The sequence below is a fragment of the Saccopteryx leptura genome, chromosome 6 (assembly GCF_036850995.1).
Source record: "Saccopteryx leptura isolate mSacLep1 chromosome 6, mSacLep1_pri_phased_curated, whole genome shotgun sequence".
NCBI lineage: Eukaryota > Metazoa > Chordata > Mammalia > Chiroptera > Emballonuridae > Saccopteryx > Saccopteryx leptura.
The window spans coordinates 57,330,406-57,354,501 of NC_089508.1; positions in this window are offsets into that span (position 1 = coordinate 57,330,406).

Genomic DNA, 24,096 nt, shown 5'->3' on the forward strand with positions numbered 1-24,096 from the left:
TTGCTCCAATGGAGCCTCGCTGCGGGAGGGGAAGAGAGAGACAGAGAGGAAGGAGAGGGGGAGGGGTGGAGAAGCAGATGGGTGCTTCTCCTGTGTGCCCTGGCCGGGAATCGAACCTGGGACTTCTGCACGCCAGGCCGACGCTCTACCACTGAGCCAACCGGCCAGGGCCGCCAGGGCCTTTTCTTATAAAGTTATTACAGATCTTTTTGCATAAGACATAGAAACACTTTGAGCATTATACCCTATCTATGTTACTATATATTTTTTACATTATAAAATAAGGTTTTAATATTGATTTGGTAAAATATGTTAATTCATTTCCGTTTTCTCTCTCTTCTTTCGATTTTATGTAATGGTGTCATCATTGCTAGATTTTTTGTCCTTATTCTTACATTTCAGTTAATGCAGCAGAAGGCCATAAAAAATGTGCAGGACCTCACAGATACCTGTAAATAGGGATTGAATGACAAAATGAAAAAAAACAACAACAACGTAATGCTGGAAGAACATAAATTTTATAGGTCTTAAGCAGGTGGAAGGCCCGAATTTCTTATGGGGGAAATTGATACAGAAGCTCTCCATTCTTTTCTTATCTTCTCTGTTCGGCTTTGAAAAGACTAATTATGGAAAACGTGGCTTGACACTCCCGCTGTGAGCAGAGCTGCCTGCTCTCCTTTGGGCTTCCTTGGCTGGTGACATAAAGTTGTAAACAGGCCATGTAGGGTGGCAGAAGGTGAGTGTCTGGTCACTGAAGATGATCAAACTTCTTGATGAGGTTTTATAGAGAAGATAGGGTCCCAGGGTCTGACGATCTGTAAGCCCCCTTCGAACCCTGAGAGTGTCTGACTCTGGGACTCAGCATGGAATATGTTAATGGGAAGGAATATCATATAATGTACTTGACAGTAAAAGGACCGGAAGTCATAGACGGGGCAGGGGAGCGTAGCAAGTGTTCACGGCTGTGAAGACCCCAAGTGGAGGGGCTGCTGGTGAAGGGGGTGACGGGAGCCCTATTTTGGGAGCATGTGGATAGTGCTTTTTAAAGGCCCTGCACAAAGCTGGCGTGGAGGCAGGTTCCAGGAGCGAAGGAAGACACAGCCATCTGGGTATCAGCCGGAGGCTCAGGCGGCTAAAAACAGATAATGTCTTGTCTTGCTGACAATTTCATCTCCAAAGGGAGAGAAAGCAAGCAGGAACACTGGTAATTGGAACCAGAAGGAATCTATTTGGGGTAGGAGAAGACAAGAACTCCAGGGGATGGTGGTGTCTGTCTAGCTGGGAAGAGAAGCTGAGTGGGACCCAGAAGGTGAGCAGGACCCAGTCCGGATGGCCTGGGAGAAGAGGGGTGGTTCTTATCCTAAGGCTTAGGAGATGATGCTGGTTATAAGAACTGGAGGCTCTCCAGTGCCATTCTGCCTATGTGATCATAAGTGACCCCCCAAAAAAACCAGGATAGCCGTGCAACAGAGGACAGGGGACTGCATTAGTCAAGGTTCTCCAAAGAAACAGAACCAAGCACAGACACACACAATTCTTTTAAGGGTTGGCTCCCATTACTTGGGGGGCTGGAAAGTCTGAAGTCCATAGAGCAAGCCGGCAGACTGAAAATGCAGGTGGAGTTGATTTTGCAGTCTTGAGTCCACATTCTGCAGGACAACACGTTGGAAACTCAGACAGGGTTTCTATGTTGCAGTATTGAGAAGAATTCCTTCTACTTTGGAGAACGTTAGACGTTGCCCTTGCGGCATTCAACTGATTAGATGAGGCCCACGTGCATTTTGGAAGGCAATCTGCTTTACACGATGCTTACTGATTTAAATGTTAATCACATCTAAAAACACCTTCCTAGCAACACCGAGACTGGTGTCTGACCAAACAACAGATCACCATAGTTTAGCCAAGTTGACCTGTAAGTAACCGCCACCAGGAGCACATGGCCAAGGGCAGATTCAAGAACACTCCCACGCTATAAGATGAATGCTGGGAAGGCGAAGGTGGGAAATGGCTACACAGTTACCTAGAGACCACGGTGGGAACACTGAAAATCAGTGTGCAGCAGGGGGATGGGGCACAGAATATAGCAGGGTACAGGTTACTTGTCGTCTGTCTTTGTCGGGAGGAAGTCTCTCTAACCTGAAGCAGATAAAACAAGTGTGTAAGAGAGATTTGAGGCTGAGACCTGGTGCAGCTCAGAGTGCTGGAACTGCCCAGAGATGTGGTCGGTGAGACGTCGGGTTTTAGAGAAGCACAGAGAGCCCAAGGGGCTGGGGGGAGTGCGGGCTAGAATTTCAGTTTTCATGGAGGGGACGCACCAGATATAAACTGCTGGCCAGTTTCTAAAATAAATGGCAATCCAGTGGTCTGAGCCTGTAGAAATAAGGGGTTGCAGAGTGAGAGCCAGCCTGGGGAGACAGGGTGGAGCTGGGCACGTGTGTGTGCGCACTCCTCGCCGCCACCCTGGGCACGTGTGTGCGCGCACTCCTCGCCGCCACCCTGGGCACGTGTGTGCGCGCACTCCTCGCCGCCACCCTGGGCACGTGTGTGCGCGCACTCCTCGCCGCCACCCTGGGCACGTGTGTGCGTGCACTCCTCGCCGCTACCCTGGCCACAGTGCGGGTGCGCACTCCTCGCCGCCACCCTGGGCACGTGTGTGTGCGCCCTCCTCGCCGCCACCCTGGGCACAGTGCGGGTGCGCACTCCTCGCCGCCACCCTGGGCACGTGTGTGCGCACTCCTCGCCGCCACCCTGGGCACAGTGCAGGTGCGCACTCCTCGCGGCCACCCTGGGCACGGTGCGGACTGCCTTCGTTCAGTCCCTACACGTATCCCTGCTGCGACCTGAGCACAGCCAGTGGGCTTGTCCTGGGGTCCACAGCTGGAAACATGGGGCTCAGGGCATCACAGACCTGGTGTTCTTTCTATAACTCTACAGCTGGGTAGGTAGACTGTAGCCATGGACTGAATCAGTCTCCCTGCTGTTTTGTGTGTTCTGTGAGCTAAGAATGAATTTTTCAAAAAAAAATGTTGGGGGAAGAAAACTCAAGAATCATATCTTGCAACACGTGAAAATGTTATTAAATTCAAATTTCAATGCCCATAAAGAAAGTTTTATTGGGACTTAGGCATGGCTTTGCTTATGTCCTGTCTGTCTAGGGTTGCTTTTGTGTCAGGGCAGAACCTGCCCGGCCTGCGAAGCCTACAACGTTTGCTCACTAGACCTTTACAGACACAGTGTGTGGACTCCTGCTCTTCAGCCTCTTGGTCAGTGTTCCTGAGGCTCCTATGTTGACAGTGACTGTCCTGCCAGAGAAAGCTTATAGAAACATGTCAGAACCTGGGAACCGAAAAGACGAGGCACGCCATTGATAGCGGCCCGGCTTGGCTGAGGGCTTGGCTGACGGGTGCCTCGGAGCACAGGGGATGGAGGGAAACGATGAAAGGTTCTCAATGTACTTTAATTCCATTCTGTCTCTCAGCCCCCGGGCCTGGCTCTCAGTAGGGCCTTTGCAAGGTCTCTCGTGATACCCTGTGGATCTAATAGAAAATGTGGATTTGATGACAACAATTAGAAATCTCTGCTGTGGGCTGACCAGCTGTACCCGTGGGACTTAATTGATAAATTGCTGCTAATGAAGGGTCGTCAGGAATACACTGCAGGGCCATGTCTTTGAGCCTGTCCTGTCTAATATCTATAGCAAATGTTTGAGTAAAGACTCAGAGAGCATGCTTGTCCAGTCCGAAGTGAAATAAAGCTGGGCACATGAGCCATTCAAGTCAGAAGACTGGGAGTGTCACATAAACTAAGAGTGTGACATGACAAAGCAAATGCAGTCTTAAGACTAAGAAGAGGAGTGTGTGCCCTGACCAAGAGAAACCAAAGGGCTTGCAGGGTGTTGGGGAGGTATCCTGGGAGCACCACGTTCTGTCCTGGGTCTGCACTGTAGGAGAGACCTTGGTGAGCATAACGACCAAGGATGGCCTTGGCTAGGGTCATTCTAGGTCTGGGAACAATGTCACAGGAGGAATGGGAGGAGGCTTGGGGAAGAGGAATATTTGGCTTGGGGAAGAGAAATTAAATAGGGCAATGTCCTAGTTGGGTTCACCAGGGACAGACCCTAAGACAAGGGTGTTTTATTTGGGAAGTACAGAAAACACTGGAGGGAGTGGGGAAGGGGACGGGGGAGGGTGTGCTACCCAGCTGGCTCCCACCGACAGTGGCTGGGCTCCGTGCTGCAGAGAAACTATGGTGAATAGTGTGGAATAGACAGTTTGGTGATCCCATCCAAAGGGTGAGGGGTCTGGGGCCCTTGTACGCCAATTCCCCTCTGTCACTGACTGAGGACTGTGCCCAGGGGTCTACCTGAGGCTTCAGAGAGAGCCCCCAGACTCAGAGATGCAACATTGGTCCTGAGAAGGCTTGATGGGCATGACACCACACATGTGTTCAGCTTCAGAACTGTCCTCAGATATTTGAAGAGCTGTGATGAGGGTGACAAATACAGAAAGCAAATTTCTCCCCCATGCTCCCTGGGCTGGGCCAGGACTTGGTATAAGGGGGAGGGGAACTGCAAGCTGATTCTAGTCCACGGCTTTGTTTCCCAGCATCAATGTTGGTGAGCAAAGTTAAAGGGCGCTTAAAATAAAGCCTGAGTTCAAAATCAGCCCCTCGAGCAAAAACATTAATGCAAGAGTCAGTGGGGATCCCGCAAGCCCACCGGTCTGGTGGCCCCTCAGCCTCCTTTCCGAGCCGTGGGGGCCCCAGGGCTCCGCGCCCCTCCGTGCCTTCTCCCCCAGGCCCTCTGAGCTGGAGCTCAGCGGCTCATGACAGAGGCAGCTCATTATTTTGCTGCAGTTGACTTGAAATCTGAAATCAATCGGGTATCAAATATGCAGTCCTCAGTTTGATACCGTTTTTCAAAGGTGCAATAACGTTCAGAAATGACACTGCATTTCCTAATTATGAAACCCTGTCATTGCCGCTCAGTCTAGGATGACTTGGCTGCAGGGTTTTCTTCCTTTTTTTTTTTTTTTCCCCAAGGTTTAGCATACGCTATAATTATTTTAAAATTGCTTCAGAAGAATGTATTTCATCAGCGAACTAGGAGCGTGCTTATTATTGAGGTTTGGAGGCAATTTGAGAGGAAGGATAAGTTATCACAGACCCTGGGGTCTCGGGATGCGAGCGCTCCCTTGTCCCCATTGCTTCCTTCTTAGCACAGCTAGTCAGCCTCGGACTTCCAGGGCTTCCAGACCGCTGCCCGCCTCTGTCCGGGCACTGGCCAAGCTCATGCTCTATTCGGGGATTGGAAGAAGCTGCCATGAAACCTCTGTCAATGTGAGAACTGTGGAACTGCCAAGAGGAAGGCTAGAAAGGAGGGAGAAGTTAACCCAAGGCCTCCCTGAAAGCCACGTCCCTTGGCCACCGTGAGCTCCATGGCCGGAGCAGGGCTGCTGAGGGTCCTGGGGCTCCTGAACCCAGGCTGCATCTGCGCAGGACGGTGATGCCTCTGTGGGAGGTGGGACTGGGGGGTGAGCTTCCAACATTTAAAAAGTCAGGAGTAGTCATGGCCGGTTGGTTCAGTGGTAGACGGGCCCGGCGTGTGGAAGTCTCAAGTTAGATTCCTGGCCACGGCACACAGGAGAAGCATCTGCTTCTCCACCCTTCCCCCTCTCCTTTCTTTCTGTCTCTCTCTTCCCTTCCCACAGCCAAGGTTCCACGGGAGCAAAGATGGCCTGGGCACTGAGGATGGCTCCATGGCCTCTACCTCAGGTGCTAGAATGGCTCTGGTTGCAACAGAGCAACGCCCCAGCTGGGCAGAGCATCACCTCCTGGTGGGCATGCCGAGTGGATCCCAGTTGGGCACATGCGGGAGTCTGTCTCTCTGCCTCCCTGCTTCTCACTTCAGAAAAATACAAAAAAAAAAAAAAAAAAAAAAGTCAGGAGCAAATCAGTGACACAAAGGCGCTGTGGGTCTTACAAACGTTATGTTGAACAAAAGAAGGCAAACACCAAAGGGCACATGCTGCATGATTCCATTGATATCCCTGTTCTGGCAATGGATACAGAAGTGCCTCTGGAGAGGCTAACAGGAAGGGGCAGGAGGGGATATTCTGGGGTGATGAAAACATTCTCTCTCCTGATGAGGGTGTTGTCACGTGTGGTATAGGGTTGTCAATATTCAGGGGACTGTACACTTAAAAATATATTATGCTGACTTAATACTACTTAGATGAACGTAGGTAGAGGCTGACAGCCCACTGTAGCCCACCCCAGGAGCCCACTGGCTACTCAGCTCTCTCTGGACAACACCACTGTGTAGGTTTAGACTTTCTGTTCAGAAACAGAGTCACAGCGGCTCCCCATTCCTGCTTAGGGATCTGCTCTGTTAGCCTAGCCATGAGTCAAATACCCGAGTACTGTTCTATTCTCCTGGGAAGCAGCCTGGCTTGCTGGGTAATATATTCAACCCAGAGCCCACCCATCCCTATCTGGCAAGGAAGTGACTGGCAGTGTTAGCACAAAGTCAAATGCAAGAGGACAGACAGATGCTGATTAACACCCCTGCGCCCCCTAGGGGCAGGGTGAAGGGAACCACCTCATTCATATGACAGGATACTTCCCAAGGAACTTTCCTTTCTTTTCTTTCTTGCTCTTTTTTTTTTTTTTTTTGGTAACAAAGACCTCTTCACATTGATGAATTATGAATATGCAGAAAAGATGGTGTGAGACCACTTCTTGTCTCTGAACTGAGGCCGGTGTAATTCCTAAGACTCCAAATCACTGGTACTTTTCTTGCATTTTCAGCAGCACCTGAAATAGATCTCACTTCATATGAAATGCAAAAGACTGCCGAGTAGAAAGCTCACCCTAGTCTCTGATCCAGGCAACTGTTTCTCAAGCCTGATGTTCTTATTTTATTTTTTTCCCTCCCTTTCTTCAAAATACAGCTTGCTAAACCTGCAGATGGGGATCATAGGATAAGTAGATGCATAATATACATATTACCCTAAATATCCCACCAGGCATCCTTTTTCACAGGTCAGGAGGACTTGCAAATGGAGGCTTCTAGGTCACCACATTCCCATCCGAGAGAAATTCTCCCTCATAATTAAGATTATGTCAGCATATCCCTTACAGAACCTGGTGGTAAAATCCACTTTGAAGTGGAGCTTGGTTTTAAAGCTGTTGGTTGTGGTGAAAACTCTGTCTGACAAGGTTGTGCAGCCCACTGCCCTTGGAAGCTACAGAGAAAAATGCACGGTAAGTCAGGAGCGGGGTGCAGGGGTCGTCAAACTTTTTATAAAATCCGCCCACTTTTGCAGTGCTGGTCAACCTGGTCCCTACCGTGCAACCAAATAGCGCCACGATTGGCCCATCATGAAAGCTGGAACGCCCACTAGTGGGCGGTAGGGACCAGGTCTACCAGCACTGCAAAAGTGGGCGGTTTTTATACAAAGTTTGACGACGACCCCTGGTTGGTTGGGTAGAGGAAGTCCGTCTGGGCCTTCTCGGTGTCCTGTATGGTGGCAAATGCAGCAGGAAGAGGCTAAGCTCAAGTTAGTGTTCCCCAGACTGTCCTCTGCTGGGCCCTTTGTCAGAATCACCGGGGTGGCGCCTGCTCTAAGTGCGGAGCCTGGCCTTCTTAGGCACAGTCTCCCAGCCCCACCTGTCCCACCCAATCAGGAGTCTGGGGTCGGGTCTGGGAATCCATCTGGTAACTAATTTTCCCAGATGGTTCCTTTTCTCAGGAAAGATGAAGTCTCCTCATCTAGGCTTTTTGCTATTTGGTTGCTGATGACCTTGACCAAATAGCTTCATCTCATTATGACTGGTATCCTCATTTATAAAATAACAGCTAACATTTATTATTGAGCGTTTATCATACATCAAGTATGTCCTGAGAGAATCCCATAACTAGCTCTTGTAAATCCTTACAGCAGGCCTATAAGGTTGGTGCTATGATTACCTCCATTTTTAGGAAGACTAGGAGTCACAGAGAGGTTAAATAAATTTCCCAAATCACACAGCTCGTCAGTTGGCAGAGCTGGGCTCTGAACCCAGGGCGTCTGGTTGTGCCATGTTGTTCCGCCTCTTGGAAGGTAGTTATAACTCTCAGCATCCTGGTTGTGAGGGGCTTATGCTGAAGAGAATGCCAAACTGCTGTGGCCTGTGTGATTACTTTTATGGAATTTGACCTCAGATGCTCTGAACCCTGGATCCATACCTCTTCCCAATTCTTCTGTCCCCTGTCTGGGATTGTCCTGGCTCTTCCCAATCTCCTGTCAGCCTCCCTCTCCCTTCCCGGAGCCATTCTAATCTTTGATTTGTGAGCAGCTAATCTCACCAGCTAATTTACACTAGAGTGTTAATAAATGATGATAGCCTAATAAGTTTGCTTTTCTTAGATAACATGCTTTCATTTTAGCTGAAGTTTTAACTCGGAATTTCCTAATCTGCTGACACTAGGGATGTCCTCACTATCTTCTCCTCACTGACCGGTGCTCTGTGAGGAGTTTCTGAAAGAAGGTAACTTCATTAATTAATTAGGAATCAGTTCCACATACACCTCTTTGTATTTTATAAAATAGAAGAGAACTCATGGACATTTTTTCTGTGGCTTATTTGAAATTCGGGAACTTCAGAAGAAATCTTCCTCGCTGGTTTCTTAACAGGTCACCAAGTGTCTGAAGACCCCTGGTAGGAACCATTCATTGTCTTTTCCCAAGGGCCGGGTCACATGGCAGAATGGAATTTGTCGGGGAGGGGGCACAAGTTAGTGACAGGCAGTGTTCAGCTCTGCGTCTGGGTTGGGCTGCCCTGCTGCTCAGCGCTTTCCCAAGAGCCAGTGAGAGCATGGCCAGCAGTCTCATCGCAGGGGCAGCAGCTGGCGTGTGGAGTGTGTGTGTGTGTGTGTGTGTGTGTGTGTGTGTGTGTCGCTGCACTTCTGCCCAGGGGGAAGGGGGATGGGATAGGCAGGGGACCAGGTTGGAAGTTGCTGTGAAAGGATGAATGTTGGCCTGAGAGGCATTGTAGCCCCTCACCACTCTGTGACACTGGCCTTTCTTCCCCGTTGATCAATGGCTATATGCCCTGCGCTCAGTATACATACCAGACACACACCGGGCGTGAATGGCGGGGTGACTTGTGGAGACGTCTGTGTGCCTCCTCCTCTCCCCCCACTCAGCTCCTCCAGCCACACGGCCCCTCAAGCACAGCAGCCAAGCTCCGGCCTGGGGCCTTCCGCTGATTTCTCTCTCGTGGTCTTACTACCACAGCCTTGGGTTTAGTACTAGTTCTAGTCCTGAAAGACTTACATCCTGGGAAACCCCACGGTGCTGGGCAGACTGCGACAGTTGATCACCTTCCATTTCTCTGGAACATCCTTCTCCAAGATACCAACCTGGCAACCCCTTCACTCCCATCAGGCCTTTGCTCACATCTTGCTCTCTCAATGAGACTCCCCACTTCCCAGCCTCACCACCCAGCACCCCTTACCTAACTTTACTATTTTTATATAGCATTTATTACCTTCTTGCGTACTATGCGCTTTATATACTTGTTATATATTTATTGTTTATTGCTCTTCTGTTGCCACTAGGATTGAGTGCCATGAGGGCAGAAAATTTTGTTTCCTGACTGAGCCCCAATGCCTAGAACAGCACCTGGCTTATAAATGCAGAGATTCTATAAATGTTGAATGAATGAATGAACGAATGAATGCTCACATTTTCTGTACAGATTGTACTAGATACTATGGGAGATCAAAATAGCATAGACTGCAATCCCTGCTTTCAAAGAATTTATAATCTAGTAGGAGAAAGACAGCAGATAGTCAAGACTTTCTCCTCTGAAAAAGATACATCCTTTATTCTGAAGACCACTATTGATACAAACTAATTTCTTCTACCTCTGGTCATATAAATGCCATGGAGGATGAGTTCTTTCTAACACACCCATTTCTTCACTGCTCATCTAATTCTGTATATCTGACTTTTACTTCTTGTGCTCAGTTGGAAACCCTGAAAACCATCAATGACCCCCTTAGTGAATAGCTGTTGGTCCTCACCCTGTGGACCCCCAGCCACGTCTGCCTGCACAGGATGCTTCTTTCTTTATCAAGGGCCCCTCTCCTTGATTTCCTTTATCCCCCCCCCCCCCCCCGGTGGAAGTTCTATTTCTTTTGCCGGTTTGTAGCCCATGGCGCACTTCCTAAATGCCTTTTTCCTGAGAGCTCTGTCCTAGGCCTGTCCCATGTCCCCTCTATACTCTCCCTATGTGACCTCACTCACCCTTAGGGTTTCAACAGTTTTATATTCTTGGTCCTCATACCTCTATCTCTAGTTCAAGTCTCACCTGAAAGTTTTAGCCTCATTTCCATGGCCCACTCAGCACCTGCCTTTGGATGTCATCCAGGTCGCTCATGCTAACCACATCCCAACGGAACTAACCACCAGCACGCTCTGCTTTGGGTTCCTTTAGTTTTGTTGATGGCACCACCGTTTAGCTAGTTGGTTGAGCTGGAAACTGGGAGTCATCCTTCACTTTTCTTTTCCTCTTAACTCCCATATCCAGTAAACCATCAAGTCCTGTTAATTTTACTTCTAAAAGATTTCTCAGATATGTCACTTTCACTCTATACCAACAACCAATCCCTCCTTCTCTACCAACAGCCTCCTGACAGGTACCTGGCCTCGGGCCTTATCCTCTGAAGCCCATCTTGTATGTAGCTGGCATTCTTCCCCTACTGAACACCTACCCTGTACCAAGCGCAGTGCTATGGGGATACAGCAGCGAAAAGGATACACAAGGACTCTATTCTTGTCAGTCAGTGGGATCCACATAAATAATAAATCTTAGTGATCTCTCACTTACAACCTTCTAAGATGTTTCAACTCTTATCCCAGTGCATGTTTGGGGTCATGAGTCCCTTTTAAAATCTGATAAAAGCTGGGTTCATGCACAAAAATTTGCTTACAACTTCAAGGCAGAGGGCCCTGGACCCTGAAAGCCAGACTTTAAAAATCCTTGACCTGCATAATCAAGTTGTAGCATTTTTGAACACTACACATGGCTGCCTCTTGGGCAGATAAAATATATTATGCTCACTTTGTTAAAGATGGTGCTGCCCACGTGGAAGCCATCGCAGTTGATATTAATGTGTGTTGGGGGTGAGCTGTGGGCAGAGCAGGCTGGATCCTTATAGCCTGGGGCTTGGTTTTAGGACTAAGCCTTTCCCACCCTTTTTGATGTGGGGTGGTATAATCCCATCATGCCTCAGATAAGTGACTTTGTATTAGAGACTTCCCTATTTTGTATATTGGATTAAAGGTTTTGATTTCTACACTATAAAATGGGGCCAGAACAGGAGCTTGCTCTCTTGGTTCCTGAGATTATCATTAGAGGAGAGAGCAGAGAAAGGCCACGTGGAGGAGGCCAGGAGAAGCAGCCAAGATGGCGGAGTGTTGAGTGAGAAGTCAGTTTGTGCAGAGTTCGTGCAGGGAGAAGGAAGGAGATGGGGAACAGAGGTGAATAAGTTTGGTGAGCTAGAAACCTTTGATTCTAGGAAACTCGGATAAAGTCAGTAGCTTTGTGAGCACTAAATGAGTGGGTTTTGGAGCCCAGTGTATGTTTTTTACTTGCCCGCCGGGTGCAAGCTAGGATTAAAGATGATGGCCCACCAGTTTTTGGCTCTGTTGTTTCTTTACCGACTGTCCTTATCCAATGCGAACCTGCATGGGCCAGGCGGCTGTGATGGTGGCCCTGGCTACTGGCTTTACACTGCCCAAGGCCTGATCTTTGACTCCTTTCCTGGCCTTGCCTCTAATCACGTCCACCTGGCTCACTCTGGTGTCACAGCAATATGGGACTTTTGGAGGTCCCTCACATACATCATTCATTCATCTGGTGACCATTTACTAAGAACTTGTTTCTTTAGTTCTGAGTCACCAGAAATACAGAGGTGAAAAAGAAGGTGATGTGGGCTTTCCATCCTAACTGTGCTGAGGGTGTACCCTCCCCTGGTGCCCCTCTGGCTCTTCCTGTTAATAGACCATTGCCCACTTCCAAATTCAATTCTGGTGTCTTTCTTTCTGGAAGATACTAAAAAATGTAACCATCCACTTCATGCTGACTTTGTGTTGGAGTCCTTCTCTGGGTTCCCAAGTTTCCTAGCAAATACCTGTTTTCCTGCCCTTAATACATTATATGAACATTTGTTATTGTTTACATAGCTGTTTCTTGCACTAAATTAGGAGCCTTTAAGGACAGTAACAGTTTGTCTTGATTATGTTATCCTGAATGCCTGTTTCAATTCAGTACACAATAAATAACTGTTGAATGACCGAATGAATGAATGAATGAATGAAGAGGAATAAGGCTAGAAAGGCCGAATCAAGCTTCACCAAAGGAGGTGCCTGAATACTAGCCTGAGCATTTTCTTCTTTTTTGAGTTGCTTTTGGAAGAGCTGTTGGAAGTGTTGGGGAAAGGACGGTAGGGTGAAAGTGAGTCTTTGTGGCCCTGGCTGGTTGGCTCAGTGGTAGAGCGTCAGCCTGGCGTGCAGGAGTCCCGGGTTCGATTCCCAGCCAGGGCACACAGGAGAAGCACCCATCTGCTTCTCCACCCCTCCCCTTCTCCTTCCTCTCTGTCTCTCTCTTCCCCTCCCACAGCCAAGACTGCATTGGAGCAAAGTTGGCCCAGGCGCTGAGGATGGCTCTGTGGCCTCTGCCTCAGGCGCTAGAATGGCTCTGGTTGCAACAGAGCGACGCCCCAGAGGGGCAGAGCATCGCCCCCTGGTGGGCATGCCGGGTGGATCCCGGTTGGGCGTATGCGGGAGTCTGTCTGACTGCCTCCCCGTTTCTGGCTTCAGAAAAATACAAAAAAAAAAAAGAAAAAAGAAAAAAAGAAAGAAAGTGAGTCTTTGTGATGGTAAATTTGGCAATGGTGGGTGGAGGAGGATGGGCCTCTGCCAAGGGCAGGATCTCAGCACCAAGGGGAGGAGGCCTAGGGGAGAGGCAGGGCTGCAGCATCAGGGACCTGCTCTGCCACTTTTCAGCTGTGTGATGATTATTAGGCCCTTCCCCTCCTGGCCTTAGTTTCTTTATCTGTTAATTTAAGCAGTTTAACTGAACATGCTCTGGGAGCCTGTTTGATGTTTTCGGGTCTTTCCTGCTTGATAGCACCCTTCTGTGGCAGGGTCCAAACCTGCAGCTTCTTTGAAGGCCAGAGATTTTACTGGGTGTTTGCTAGAAATGGACCCGGGAGGCTACCGTAGCCCCCTCATGCCTTGCTGAAATTGGATGCCTGGATAGAGAATTCGAATGTGGAAGGCATTGGAGGGTATTTCAGGTTGACAGGGATCGCACATGTCACCAGTGCCTTGACTGAGGATAATTAGGCCCCAAGCGACGCCGGCTGCATCTCCAGACCCTTAGTCCTGTGTCAGCTTGGCTCTAGCTCCCTAGTTTTCGTTTTCTCTCCTTGGTTATAGAACCAGCTGCTGGCTATGATCTTCCCTCCGGGACTGGGCACCTCATCAGAGCTGGACGAGCCTCCCCTCCGAAGGACCCTGTGCAGGTCGGTGGGGCCTGTGTGTTCATCTGCTCTAACAGACTGAGTCTCACAGGCTGCGGCTGTAAACAGACCCAACATCCTGGGAAGGGGAAGGGGCAGGCGTCTTGCAGAGTGAAGTGGCAGGGATGTGGCCCGAGGGCCTCACGACCCTGGCAGGGGCTGTTTCTGCCTCCCTTGAGAAATGAGGCAATCAGGCCCAGAGCAGGTGAGGAGCTTGCCCCATCCCTGTGTCAGCACACCTGGGCCCTTGAGCTCCAGTGTCTGTGGTCTTGCAAACCACACCGGTGCAGAGAATCAGCCCCTGCGCACCACAGGTCACCTGCCGCGGGACTTTTCATTATTGCAGCAAAATCAAGGAAACTTGGAAATCAAGATGTGGATTTGAGTCATGGCTCTGCTATTTACTGTGTGACCTTGGCAAGTGACTTCACACCTGTGAGCTTCATCTGCCTTATCTATAAAATGGGGTGATTCCACTTACTATACAAACTTGTGAGGAATAACTGGGCTAACACAGATGTTCCTCCTCGTCACTCTCATCTGTGTTGGTGATTTTTGGGAGGACTGGGTGAGGTGGACTAGCTAAGCAGTTCTCCTCGTACCTCTGGAGCTGTGCTGTCCCCTGGGGGTGGTCCATGACTGACCCCTCCGAACTTGGTGGCCAGGGGTGCCAGAGACTCATGGAACATGGGCTGCAGGCTTTCCTGGAAGTGGCAACACCACTGTGGGAGAGGGAGGGGGCATCTCTAGGGCATCCTTCGGCTCTGCCTTTGAGGGAGGAGGTCTAAGTGTTACTAGGAAGTGGGGTTGACAAGCCTCAGGGACTCCAGGTGGCGGTGGAGGCGGAGGTGGATGGAGGCCGCCAGCTAGGAGACAGGGCCCGGGACGGAAGTCCAGTGTCAGCACTTGCTGGCTGTAAGTCTTTGTGCCACTTACTCAACCTGTGGGCACTCCGGACCCCGTGTCTGTGACTGCCAGTGTACCCCACACACGTTGTCATAGAGACTTAAAAAAGAGGAGAGACTGAAGGGGGAATAAAAATCTTGAAGCCATATTGGTTCTAAAAATTTGGGTTGCTGGCTTAACATGCAATCTTTTCTTTTCTGATTTGTGAATTTCTTGATATGAAAAGCTTTACAAATGGATAGAATCAAACTGTATTTTTGGTATAATTTAATGAAGAATCTTTGTTTCAAAGATTCATAACACTTTGGAATACTGCTAAAAAAAAGGTCTAGGCTATTTGATCACTGTTGAAAAGGAATTGTTTTCACTTTTTTTTGTCCCCCCCCAATGTCAATTGCAAGAGGATGTTGCTAGAGATCATGAGAAAGGCAACCAGAAAAACGCAAATCCTTCCCTGTTCCTTTTAACTATTTTGAACACGTCCACTGAAAATATTTTTGCCTATTGACTCCTAGTCCCTACCAAGGACAAACATTCTTCTTTTTCCGAATGCCTTTCCATTTCCATTTTCAATATTAATTCCCTCTATGGTTCCCTTTTCTAGAAACCAAAGTAAGACTTCGTGTGATAATAAATAATGACACAGTACACCTGTTCGGGCTTGATGCTTCCCTGTTATTTATGGTGCTCTCAGCACAGCTTCTCAGTTGGATCGTGGTCCTAAATCAGGGATCCCATCACAGGACCTAATGTTAGAGAAAACCAAGTGCAGCAGGAGCCTCCTTTATTCATCCTCCCTGGCTTGTCAGGCAGGCAGAAAACAGACTTGACAGTAAAAGGTGTGTGCTGACTAACTGTGTCTGGTTGCTAATGATACCGTGATGTGGCAAAACACCAGCTACTGACGATACCACTCTGAGCAGGTCTGAATTCTAGAGGAGGCAGACCCAACCTCCTTTGTCGAATAAAACATTTAGCATGGACAGCATATAGCCAGACCATCCTCAAGGCATTGGAAATTGTATTTGGATCTTAGGGGAGTTGTTTGAGTTTTTGAGGTCAGCTCGGTTGGTTCAGATCCCCTGGGAGGGTTTGCTCAGATGGAAGACCCGAATGTGGTATGGGCCCGGCCCCCTGATGGGCAGCATCTGGGTCAGGTGGGTGTTCTCTCACTCAGCAGGCACATCTACCAAGTGCCAACTTTGTGCCAGGCACTGGGCTGCATTCTAGAGATGGATGCAGAGGTCAAAACCGTTCCTCCGTGCTTTAATAAACCTGTACTCTCAAGAGGGAAGGGTGAACAGGTGATCACAACATCTAGGGAAGGCTTCTGCAAGGCTCCCAGGGAAGGCACCTGGAAGGCCTGTTGGAATCTGGCTTTGGGGAGCTCAGTTCCCAGGCAGGTTCCTGAACTCATTCCTCTGACCTCTGCCTTCTGGAAAGGAGTGGTGACTCCACGTTCCCAAGAGGGCGATTTTCAAGTGTCCTCTTTGTTTATTCCCCCACAATAATGCGCTAAAGGACAAGGAAAGGCATTTCAATGAAAGAAAAACGGGATCAGGTGAGATCCTGAATCCTAAGGTGCCAAGGTGGATGTCCCCCTCGGCCCCTCCCCCAGCCCCAAACCGCCTCCCACTGGGAGGGAGGGAGCATGCTGCAGGGAATCCTCTGCACCCTCTCCTGACTGTCACTCATCAAACCTGGTGCCAGGGGGATGCCAGTCAACTGGCTCTCAGAGGGGAAAAGAAAAAGCCCCGGTTTCTAATATTTTGTAATATTTGCAAATTTCCATGGTTTAAATATGTCCATCATGGCTGATTTCAAGCTATCAATAGTTTAACCACTGGCTTGAAAAATTCCTGAAAATGTAATAGACTCTCGTGAGCCCCAGAAGCTGGCTGCAGCACACCACTGGGTGGAACTCTGTTTAACCCACAGTTTCCCAGAGGTAACAATTCCTGCCTGGCCCACAGGAGGGTCTCAGCAAGCTGCTTCCCTTGATGCCTCCTTTCTCGACCCTGAGAACAGCAAAGTGGGATATGTAGTGCCTTTCCTTCATTTATTCAACATTTATTGAACAGTTACTATGTGTTGGCTACTTTGCCGGGCACTAAGGATTTAAGATAGACCAAGACAAGAGCCTTGCCTGAGAAAATCCTACAGACTAGTGTGGGAGCAAAGCCATAAATCAGAGCCAGGGGTGAGAGCTTAGGGGTTAGTGCTATGAACGAGCTGCGCAAAGGCCATTGTGAGAGCAGAGAGAAGGGGCGAAGGGGATGGTGTTCAGAAAAGGTCTGTTGACGGGGGTGGGGGGCACATGTATTGAGTTGTGATGCTTGGGGTAGATGAACAGGGGAGACTGTCACTTTCAACCAGTGTACACGGTGACTTCTTTTTCATCATTGCTCCCCGAAGGAGCACTTTTATACGTCATTTTCCTAATTATTCCTCCCTTTCTTCAAAAAATTTAAAAATGTTACATATCTCTTTATGTGCTTTTTTCTGTATTTGTACTTTATACATAAAAGGAGTAAGATTTTATCCACTCCCCCAGAACTAAAGGGGCAATATTGCTCCTTATTGAGAATGCATGCTCTAGGCCAGGAGCTTCAAGGAGAGGGGTTCGAAACCGTGACTCTTCTTGCTAACCACCGAGTACATAATAAGCAGTTAATAGTTATTTTCACATTGAATAAACACAAACAAATGTTGCTGCCGGTAGAAAGAACTAGTACAAGAAGGGGGGCGGAGGAGCGTAACTGCGTAGCTGCGTGCGGCAAGGCAAATCAGGAAACCGAGGCTCAGAGAGCAGCGAGTGATCGGATTGCAGGGGGTCAACATAAAACAACTTCCAAACCTGTAAAAAATATTTAGGAGTTTATTTGAGCCAAACTATTGACAATGACCAGGAAGCAAAGATTAAGGATTGAGAAAGTGCTCTGGAAAATGGTGGTTTCACCACTGGCTTTTATACATTAGAATCGGAGGGGAAGACGTAAGAGGGTTACATGAAATTAATTGGTGATAGATTAGGGAGACGGGTGAAAGCAAAGTGGAGAAGTCTCTGGGATTGGATAAAAATTAAAAATGTACATGTTGAAACTTTTTTTTACATAGGCAGGAACAAGATAGTTAACAGTTAATGACTCACATGATAACGATAACAAGGAGGGGGTCCGGTGGTTCCTGCTCTGGTGGGTTGTCTGGCCCGATGGAGACAGGAAAAAGAGGTGACCTCACATTTCAGAGACATATTATCAGGTTTGTTATGTAGATACAAAAAGACAACAGACAGGCTTTAAGTGTGAAGTAAAGTAAGACATTGACTTTTGTTTAGAGAAAAATACCTCCCTAGGATGTGACTATCCACCATAAACTGCTTTTAATTAGAAACTCAATTTCAGACCATCCTGTGTGGTTACTTTAGAAGGTCTCTGAGTCTGCAAGGCCACCATGCAGGGTTTCCCTGAGTTTGTCAGGTTCAGTTTGTGGCCCTGTCTTTTATTATTTTTGCCCACAGAGAGATGTTGGGCAAACAAGTGTGTTAGGTTTGCTCGCTTGCACTTTGCCTGACCGGGCATGAGCGCCAGGCAGCCCCTGTGTGTATAGTCTCTGTAAGGCTGCAGGTGCTTGCCCTCAGGGAGGCAGATCGTAAATTGCGGATTGCCTGCCACCATTGGGAGCGGCCATTGTTTGCTATTGTTTTGCTGGCGAAGTGGTTTCCCCCCACCCTGGGCCTGTTTGCTCGTGAGTCCTGAGAGAGAGAGGGAGGCAGTTTTGCCTGCCTGCTTGCTCATCTGCCCTTGTGAGACTCTACCAGGCATCCCCAAACTATAAACTATGGCCCGCGGGGCCGCATGTGGCCCCCTGAGGCCATTTATCCACACACACACCCCCCCCCCCCCCCCCCCCCCGCCGCCCTTCCAGAAGGGGCACCTCTTTCATTGGTGGTCAGTGAGAGGAGCACTGTATGTGGCGGCCCTCCAACTGTCTGAGGGACAGTGAACTGGCCCCTTGTGTAAAAAGTTTGGGGACCCCTGCGAGTCTAATCCATGGAGTGGCCCCCCATCCTCTGGCTCCACACACAGTTCCTTTACCGCCTGTCGGAATCCAATGTGAACCTGCATGGCCACAACCACCAGCCTCATAAGGGATAAGCTGGGTCCAGTTGGCAGGTCCTCAAATGCCAGGCTGAATTGTCAAATTCGAGGCAACAAGAGTCTTAACCCCCCTCCGCCACCACCACTGCCACCCAGCTTACACTGAGGAGAGACGACTCAGGGCTCTGCACCCCTTCCCTGCCGAGGCGGAGATGAACAACCCCTGGCTAACTTACTAGCTCTAAAATTTTAATGGAAGAGTTACAATTACCAAGCTCTCTGCCTTTGGCACTTGAGAATCCATCTCAATTTTCCCTTTCTTTCTGAAGCGACAGTGATTAAGGATTCATTCTGCACATAAAACAAGTGATCAATGGCTCCTGGCAGTTGCCATTGTCTCTCCCCCACCCCCTTACCCCCCTCAGTAGACAGTGTATCTTGGGGAGCTGCTGGGACCTGAGAAAAATGAGTTTGCCAGACACAGTTCTATTTTGATTTAGATCACAAATAGCTCAGCTCAGTTTTTACATTGATAACAAAGAGCTGGGTCCCATTTCCTGAGTTCTGCCATCTGAGAATAAGTCCATCTCTGTTGAGAGAGAGAGAGAGAGAGAGAGAGAGAGAGAGAGAGAGAGAGATTGATCTTTTTGTATTAGCTGTGATACCCGTCTCCAGATTTTTGTGGTCAAGTGAATACATAAGGAACCTCAGGCTGACTGACAGGGCTTCTTTGCTGGAAGCTCAGGTTACCAAACCTGAAACCCTAGTGACTTCCTAGATGCCCAAACCAGTCCTATCTGGGAATCAGTAGTGGATATCCACCCCCGAGAGGGGGCAAAGGTGACAGGAAGGCCAGGCTGGGAGGAGGGCTGCCAGCCAATGGCTACAACGCCCAGCTGGGCTGGGGCAAAGGTCAGGATAGGAGATCCAGGAAGAGCAGTGAGTGGAAAGGGAGGCCGTAGTCTGAGGCTGCCAGGCCCGCAGGTGTGCCCGAAGAGACATCACCCAGGAGAGAACACAGACACTTGAAGAGAGGGGGCTCTGTCTCCCCACTTCGTACCTTACCCAAAATACTCTCTTTCCCTCCAGTCTCGGTCCCTTAAAGGGGACCAGACATTGACTTTGTACCTGAGGAGCTTAGTTTTTTTTTTTTTTTTTTTTTTAATTTATTTATTAACTTTAGTGAGAGAGGAAGGGAGAGAGAGGGAGAGAGACAGGAACATAGATCCGTCCCTGTATGTGCCCTGACTGGGAATCAAACCGGCAACCTCTGCGCTTCAGGATGATGCTCTCACCAACTGAGCTATCCAGCCAGGGCGAGGAGCTTAGTTTCGGAGCAGGAGACGGTCACAGGAACAAAGTGTGACCGCGAGCGAGAGCAGCATCACAGAAAGGAACTGCTGAGAGCTCAGGGGAAGCTTCGCTGAGGGGGAGACATCTGGGCAGGTGTGGAGGCACAAGTAGAGGCATTCCAGCCAGGCAGTCAGGGAGGGGCATTCCTGATGAGGACGCTGTCTGGGGGAGGACACGGACCCTCTGGAGCCCTCAGAGCCATCGGGCAGAGGGCAGAGGGGAGGCAGTAGGAGGCAGGGCCGGAGGGTGGATTGCGCATATCGGGATTGTGATAACAGAGGTTATTCTGAGGCAAGAAGTGAATCCAGATAAAATAGTGTCTACAAATGATTTCAACCACTAAAATAACCATTGAAGATAATTTTAAGAAAGGAAGAAACCAAAATGTTAGTGGTGCTTACCTCTGGAGGTCACGAGTGACTTGGTCCTTGGGTATGTTTTTCTGCACATTCCAACCACGGCTGAGTGTGTGCCGCTTTCCTTTTGTAGTTTTGGCCTGATTATTTTTACGCAGCTTTACTGAGGCATAACTTACAGACCCTATAAATTCACCCATTGAAAGTGTACAGCTCACTGTTGTTTAGTGTATTGCGATCCTCACCACAATTTTAGAACATTTTCATTACTCTAAAATGAAGCCCTGGATCCAAATTAATACTTCTCTATTTTCCCCATCCAACCCCTCCTACTTTCAACCACTCAAAATGTGTCTATTCTGGACATTTCATAAAAACAGAATCATGCAACATGTGGTCTTTTGTGACTGGCTTTTCCTTCTTGAAATCATGTTTCTAAGGCTCACCCCTGTTGTGGCATGTATCCCTACTTCACCCATTTTTATGTTTGAATAATATTCCCTTATATCTATATAACAGTTCTGTTTATCCAACACAAGTGGACGAGCATTTGGGTTGTTTCTACATTCTGGTTGTTATAAATAATATTTCTATGAACATCCATGTACAAGTGTTTTTGTGAGTTCCAGGGGGTCCTCGGGTTACGACAGTCTCAAAATAGGTTTTGAGTTTACAATGCTCGCTCCAATAAAAACTTAAAAACTTTGACACATGAGTGTTTTGGCTTATGCTGTTAGCATCATACTTTCTTTACATTCATTTTTTTCTGTTAATTACAGTACAGTGTACAGTACAGTACATTTATGTCCTTCTTTTTCTGTGGCTTAGTTGTGTTTTTGTTTTAGATCCGTAGTAGTCAACCTGGTCCCTACCGCCCACTAGTGGGCGTTCCAGATTTCATGGTGGGCGGTAGCGGAGCAACCAAAGTATAAATAAAAAGATTTAACTATAGTAAGTTGTTTTATAAAGATTTATTCTGCCAAACTTAGTGAAAATCTGACAATAAAGTACTTGGTAAATAATTATTATTATATGCTTTAACTTGTTGTAACTCTGCTTTATAAATTTTATAAAGTAAAGTTACTTCTCTACTTTATAAATCACCATTACTGTGGAACCAGTGGGTGGTTAGAAAATTTTCCTACTAACAGAGATACAAAAGTGGACGGTAGGTATAAAAAGGTTGACTACCCCTGTTTTAGATTATGATTTTACAACTGTGTCAGGACAGGTAAGTGACTTAGGCTAGAGTATGTTTGGACTTACACCAAAATTTGGGTTACGTCACTATTGTAGAAATGGAACTGTGTCGTAACCCGAGGACCCCCTGTATGTGTTTTCAATCATCTTGGGTGTACATACCCACTAGTGGAATTGCTAGGTCATATGGTAACTCATATACCATGTATTTAGCTTTTTAAAGAACTGCTAGACTGCTTTGCAAAGCAGCTGCACCCCTTTACGTTCCCACCAGCAGTGTAGGAGGGTTCCAGTTTCTCCCCACATTCTTCAGTGCTTGTTGTTATGTATCTTTTTTATTCTAGCCATCCTAGTGGTTGGGAAGTAGTACCTCCTCATGGTTTCAATTTGCATTTCCCTAATGGCTATTGATGTTGAGTTCCTTTTCGTGAGCTATTTGTGTGTCTTCCAAGAAATGCATATTCAGATCCTTTGCCTATTTTAAAATTGGGTTATTTATCTTTCTATTGTTGTGTTATAAGGGTTCTTCTTTATGTACTCTGGATACTACATCCTTATCAAATATGTGATTTGCAAATATTTTGTCACATCTCGTGGGCTGTCTTTTTCTTGACAATGTCATTTGAAGCACAAACATTTTTGATTTTTTATGAGGTCCAGTTTATCTCTTTTTCTTTGATTGCTTGTTCTTTAAATACTAAGAAACTTTGGCCTAATCCAGAGTCACAAAGCTTGACCCCTATTTTCTTCTAAGAGTTTTATAATTTCAGCTTTTACATTTAGGTTTTTGATATGTTTTGAGTTAATTTTTATACACGGTGTAAGGCAAGTTTCCAACTTAATTCTTTTGCATGTGACTATCCAGTTGTCCCAGACCATTGATTGAAAAGACTATTATTCTTTCCCCATTGAATTGTCTTGGCACTCTTGTCAAAAATCAATTTCCCTTAAAAGTATGGATTTATTTCTGGATTCTCAATTCATCAGGTCAGTCTATATCTTTCCTTCTGCCAGTACTTTATACCAAGCAGTTTTGATTACTGTAGCTTTGTAGTGCATTTTGAAGTTGTGAAGTGTCTTTCAAATTTGTTCTTTTTAAGGATTATTTTGGCTCTCCTGGGTCCCTTGAATTATTATATGAATTTTAGGATCGATCTGTCAGTTTTACCAAAAATTTCTACTGGGATTTGACAGGGGTTGCATCAAACCTGTAGATCAATTTGGGGCTTTACTTTTCAAGGAGAAAGTGGCCTGGAAGTGAGGTGGTACGGCAGAGTAGGAGGTGGATGGAGGCTTCCAGCTCAGGCAGACTTCTTTCTTCATGCCTGGTCTCCCAGCACTGACTTGCTGGGTGATTTTGAGCGAGTCAAGCCTTCTTCACTGAGCCTCAGACTTCTCATCTGTATAACAGGCCTAAGGACACTCATTCTGAAGGGGTTTTGGGAATGAATGAGTTTATCTATGCAAGGTGTAAGGACAGTTCCTGGCACATAACTCCAGCTTGGTACATTTCCCGGGGGCACTGGAACTCACCCAGCTACTAGGAGGGAAAGTATTAGACTAGAAAAAGAAATGTAAAGGCTGGAAAAGACTTCTATGATTAATTAATGCATATTTAAATGTTGTTGTCTGTGACCGTAATCTTTCCTTTGCCCCTAGAATACTTTTCTCCCTACACTTTGACATTCTCCCTACACTCTTCCATTCTGATGGCCTTATTGGAAGTAATCTTTTTTTCTGAATGTAGCCAGCACTTTTTCTTCTTTGATAGTACCTAATTCTTTTTGCCTTTTTTTCTACAGATTTGGGTACAAGTCTTAATTCTACTTCCAAACTGTAAGCTTGTAGGCAGGAATCGGCCATGCCCTCCTGACAGTCAGTGTGGCGGGGCTGGGTTCAGCATGGCCCTGCTCATGTTCAGATGCTGTGAAGGGGTGTGTGTCTGTGAGTGCTCCTATCCCCACCTTCTCTAAGCACACATGCACCCGGCCTCACGCTCAGCCAGGCTCTGCCAACAGTGAAATGGTTAAGGACCCGGGTGAGTTGACTCTTGGAGATCATTAAGGGTCTATAGAGGTTTCTTCTGCCTCCTCTGCCTTGCGGGGTGGGTGCTCACTTCACCACCCACGCCTGGTACAGCCGGGAGGCACCCAGCACCCTCTTCAATAGCTTTATCATTGATTTTAATTTTGCCAGTTTGTCAGATGAAGAATAGTACCGTGTTTTGATTTGTATTTCTTTCATTACAGCGGAGGTTGAAAATTTTTCATGTTTATCAGCCATTTGTACTTTTTAAAAATTATCTTTTCTACCTGAAGTATTTCAGCCTTTGGATTGGAACTGATAAGGAATAAACTGGTGATTAGTAGGAGGGGCAGTTCAACAACTTGATAGAGGTTGATTAGTCAAAAGTATTGAACTGATACAGTGTGGGGTACGTGTACGTGTGTGTGTGTTTGTAGGTGGAGACACAGCTGCGGCAGGTGGAGACACACCACTGACTTCGTTCTGTGGCGCTATAAGTCACAGTAGACTTATGCCATGTGGTCCCTATTAAATGCAAATTTTAGCATTGTAGCTTTCCAGGTACAGCTATAGCTGAGATCTA